General features: G+C 37.4%; 1 long non-coding RNA gene across 1 annotated transcript; it reads right to left on the bottom strand.

The window, feature by feature from the left end:
• Positions 1 to 2,919: 2,919 nt before the first annotated feature.
• On the bottom strand, positions 2,920 to 4,116 carry LOC103423924 (uncharacterized). Its single transcript, XR_011578785.1, has 2 exons — positions 3,877 to 4,116; positions 2,920 to 3,475 (listed from the first exon to the last, which is right to left on the bottom strand). It is a non-coding gene; the product is annotated as an uncharacterized lncRNA (long non-coding RNA).
• Positions 4,117 to 5,253: the final 1,137 nt, after the last annotated feature.

Here is a 5,253-nt window from a genome sequence, read left to right as displayed (position 1 = left end):
AAATTAGTAAAAAAAATAAAAAATAAAAAGATTAAGTACGAGACAATACGTGAGAGCGACCAATTTTGAGTTTTTATTTTTTATATGGGTGTATAGATATATTTCTATGTTAAATTAGTTTGTGAGGGTAGTATAGGTAATATGGGTTTAAAGAGATAATGATAGTTTAATTAATAATAGGGTAAATTACACAAAATTACCTCAACTATGCGTCGAACCACAATCTCATACCTCATGTTTTAAAAGTTACAATGTCATACCTCATCTTACAAGTTTGTTGCAATATTAGACCTCTGTTAGTTTTTTTGTTAATTTTTCTATTGATTGCTAAAGTGGCTTCAGGTGGACCCCACTTTTTAGCCCAACTGGATTAAAAAATTAATTAAATATTAAAAAATAAATAAATTATGAAATCATTTATTTATTTTTTTAAATGGGGGGCCTACCTCTACAAACTCATCACCCTCACCAAATTAATCTATGTAACCAAACACTCCCTAAATCTCCATGCCAATTTCAGAAAACCCCAATTCCCCCAAACCCAAACCCTAAATTTCAAATCTTAACTCTAATCATCCCTACAACAATGTCCACACCACCACAGTCGTCGCCCATGGCCTTAGTCTTCGCCTCGCCCAAAACCTCTACTAAGAAGCCCAAACCTTTGCCGTAGACCCAAGAGCTGATCCGGGCCTACAAGGAGAAGTGGCACGCGCTGAGGAGGGGGCTAGCTAAAGTCGAGCCAGTGGGAAGAGGTGGCGATGACCATGCCGGCCAGGTGCGGCTACTAGTACCGTGAGCTGTAGAAATTCACCACGTAGTGCGGCCATAAGATGGATAAACTCCAGTAGCAACACCGCACCGTGAAGAAGCGCATAGGCCAAATAACCAAGTCCGGCTAGCCCTTTTTCGGAAAGGACTTGTTTTTGCAGGGATGGCGACGACATCAGAGTTAAAGAGTTGGACAGGGGCAATGGGGGACAACATTGATGAAGGAAACATAGAGGTGTAGAGTGGAGATGGAGAAAATGAGGATTGTGGGAGTCTTTGGTTACCGAGAGTACTTTGATGAGGGTGATGAGTTAGTAGGGGTGGTCCCACATTTCTTTTAGAAAATTTTTATTATTTTATTATTTAATATTTAATTAAAAGTTGGGCTAGGGAGTAGGGTCTGTATTAAGACATGTCAGCATTTAACAGAAAAAATGATAGAAAAATTGGTGGGGGTCTGACATTACAACAAATTCGTAAGATGAGGTATGACATAGTAATTTTTAAAACATGGAGTATGAGATTGTAGTTCGACCCATAATTAAGGTAGCTTTGTGTAATTTACCCTTAAAAATAATATGGGTGTAGAGAGTATGTTGGGTGTAAAAATAGATTGTATGTGTTCAAATAAAATTTCCCTTTATGTGTCCATCGTCAATCATTTTGGTAATTTTGTGAATCTCTGTTAAATTGAAGAAACCACTAGTTCAAAATGAGGTGTTGATTTGACAAAAATACCCTCAATGTAACAAAGATTTCTCACAGAATGACCAAAATGATTGATAGTGGACAATCTCAGGGACCACTTCTATCGATTTTAAATTTCAATGACTAAAGCAAAGAGTTATGCCAATCTTAGAGATTATTTTGGATAGAAGGCCTACAATGAATGTATAATAAGGTGCAACCTTTGAATAAAAATGTTATACCTTTTACAAGGCTTACAACAACCATTCAACAACGGGATTCTTTTGTAAAAGGCTACCTTATTACCAACAACATAAGAAAAAGCCCAAATACAACGAAAACAAACAAAAATATGGACCTCTATAGTGACCCAAGAGCCCATACCAAAATTTTGAGCCCAATACATAAAAAACAACAAAGCAAGCCCTAGCAGCTTCCTCCAACTTCACTGTCGGAAATCTGCTTGCCAAACAACCGAAACGAACATCCCCAACACACACCTGAAATCAAGCTAAAAAGAGCCCCAAAACTGGATGAAGCTTGAGTGAACACAGATCCCCAAAACAGATCCTTAAACACTGCCATCGAGCACCACAATAGTAGCCCCACAAATTGAAGGAAGCTAACAAGAAGAAGCAGCCCACTAGCAATAGTGCCAACAAAGGCAAAACAAACGAAGGAGGTGGTGTGAACACCTTAGCCAGAACTCCACACACCTTCTGGGTGAAATGTGAAAAATTGCGGTAAAGAGAAGTAGAAGCCGAACTAAATTGCACAATCGATGATGAAAGATGGAGCCGATTGGGATGGAGAGTGAAAGGAAGGGGAAACGAAAGAAAACAAGGAAAAAGGTGGTGGATAAAAGGTGGAAGGAAAGGGTAAAAAGGAGAAAAAAAGGGGAAAAGGAGAAAAAGGGCAAAAGGGTGGAAGGAAATTGGACGGAAGAAAGGAAACAAGTACCAGGAAGCTGGAGGAAGAAAACAAGGGTAAAAAAGTTGAAGGAAAGTGGAAGGAGGGGGGAAACGGGAAAAGGGGAAGAAGGGGCTACAAACAGAGAAGTCAGGAGGTGGGGGGCACAGGGGGTTGGAAGAAAGTGGCGAACAGGACAAGGAAAGCCAGAAACTGAAAGAGAAGGAAATGAAAGGAAAGGAACATGACAAGAAAAAAAGGACTGCCACAGATCCTGGTCATAGCTAGGGTCGGCGGCTACAAGATGAACGGAATAGGAAAAAATGGTACCCTTTAGTTGTCTATAAATAGCTTAGCATTCAAACCTATTTCATTCATCCAATTCACTTGTATGAGAGACTAAGAAATAAATCTTCTTATGTGATCCCCAATTTGACAACGGCCATCACTGAGATCCTCTTTCTTGTAATTAGGTCAACTTTTTTGTTGCATCAAATGATTGATTACTTATTTAGCATCGTGTTATCTTGTTGCCTTGTGTCATATCCAAAGTTCAGCAAGTTTTGAATTCGATTACCATTAACCGATGAAACATCAGAAATTAAAATAGAAAGCAAAAGCCCTAATCACGATATGAAATAACTATAATCCCCATCTACAAGACAACAACTGCAAGTTCCCATTAGGATAGTTTAATAACATATATAGGGAAAATGCACATAAGATAGATTCACAAAAGTAAAGCTATAATATCATACGTTCAACGGTTCAAGAGAAGTTCCTACTTATCGCGCAAGGCTCTGAAATAGCCTTTAGGATCTCGCTCAAACTCTTCCCTCTCTATGATTTCATCTTTTCCAGGAGCTTTCATTGGTTTCTTCTTTTCCTCTGACTCTGAACCAGGAGCTTTCATTGGTTTCTTCTTTTCCTCTGACTCTGAACCAGCTGATGAAGAAAGTGCAGATAAACCCCAAGCCAGCAGACCAATTCCTGTAGCAGCACCGGCAACAATTGCACCTAACCTGTACAAAGACTTGTCCTTATTGCCCTGCTCCTTGTCCTTGTTCTTTGAGCTCTCCAAACTTGGCTTCGATTCCATTTTGCAATCCTGAGAGCATGTACAATCGGTAAGACCTATTTAATTTCTGGAGGCACTTTGAAGCTTTGTTATACATTTTGTTACTTGACAGCCTAACAGTTCGAAAAACAAAAGTACTACGTACAAATTTTTAGCAAAACCCTATGGAAAAATGAACACCCATGAACAACTCAAAATGGTGCAAAGATAACAAGAAATTAAAAGAAAAAATTCGAGAGAAAAGAACACAAATTAATCACAAAGGAAAGAAGATAAGTGAATTTGTTTGACACCATAAATTCGCCATGGCCCTGCGTGTAGGCAGCCAGGTATTTAAATGAACATGAATTTGGAGATTGCGAGCGTGCCACTATTATTTCCCACTAATATACAGTGTGTGTGATAAATAATTGCGCTATTTAACTTCTAACCTTTATGAGGATCGGATTGTTCTTAGTTGAGATTGATGAATTGAAAGAGAGGCTTTCTTGTCTTTGAACTTGTGTTCTGAGTGGCTGCCTGTGCTTCTCTTATATAGGGAACCAAGCAGCTGCTGGCAATTTTCCACTTGCAATATACTGATTAACTAGCGAGTTTGACGTCAAGCCACTGTCCAAACAAAAGGAAAACTAATTCCTTTATTGCCAAAGCAAGTCCACTACTCTATCGTTTCTTGTACAAGAAGAAAAAGCAAATCCTTTTATACCTAAAGTTTAGATGTTGTGACCCCTCATGCTTCTATTAACTTTTATGTTAGAACACGTTAAAGCGTAACGTGACACTCTCATGGACAATAATTTTGCAATGAACATATGAAACAATTAAAACATAATTTCTTTTTGACAAAATAAGAATTAACAATTAAAAATAAAGGATAAATTTATTTCAATTCATGTAATATTTTTACTTAAAAAATAAATAAAAAGGAAAGAAAAGAAATCACCGCTCTTCACACCGCACCATCGTCATTGATGCCAAGTCCAACAACGTGTCAGCTCATCAACAACCCCAATTCCTGCTCCAGGTTTCAATTCCCCAACAATTTTCTCAGCCTCTCTGCAAATTTTCTCCCCGGATTGTTGAGAGTTGATGGTGTGTGCATAGTTTGTCCCACATCAATAAGGGAGAAGTCCAGCATGGCCGGCTTTGAGGGTAGCCCAAGTAGGCGCCCGCTTGGGGCCCCCACTTCGGAATGGCCCATCCAAAAAATTTATATTCTGTAATTAACATATAAATATTAAAAAAAAATTAAGAAATATCATAATTCATTTGTTAGTGCAATGGAAATGTTGGCTTCATTTTTCTTTGAAGTGTTGAGTTCGAAACACGAAGCTGCCTTTCAGTTACTAGATTTTTCTTGTTTTTCAAATTTACTGCCAATCCATCTATCCAACTCCCAATCCATCTGTCCAATGCATATAAAGTTATAAAACTCAAGTCTTTTTGCAATCTTTTTTCTTTCAACTTCTCATTCTCTCCATTTCTATTGAATGTTTAAACCCTTCTCATTCTCTCCATTTCTATTGAATGTTTAAACCAACTATCACATGGTCTTAAAGATTGTACTTTAAGGTAATCAAAACTTTGAATTTTATATTTTTCTTTTCAATAACTTTTTATTCAATGGATTATTTTAATATTCAATTCGTTAGTGTGATGTTGATTTTAGAAGAAAAAAAAAACACAAGAAAAACAATTGGCATTGAATTAATTATACTCGTCAATCAAGTTTTATTGTTATTTACTCTCTTGATCATTAAGTTTTATTGTTCTTCACTCTCTATCTTAAACTCTTGACTGCAAACATT

This window comes from Malus domestica, chromosome 03, assembly GCF_042453785.1.
Source record: "Malus domestica chromosome 03, GDT2T_hap1".
Lineage (NCBI taxonomy): Eukaryota > Viridiplantae > Streptophyta > Magnoliopsida > Rosales > Rosaceae > Malus > Malus domestica.
The sequence above is the reverse complement of the archived record's forward strand: the minus strand, read 5'-3'. Positions and strand labels throughout refer to the sequence as shown.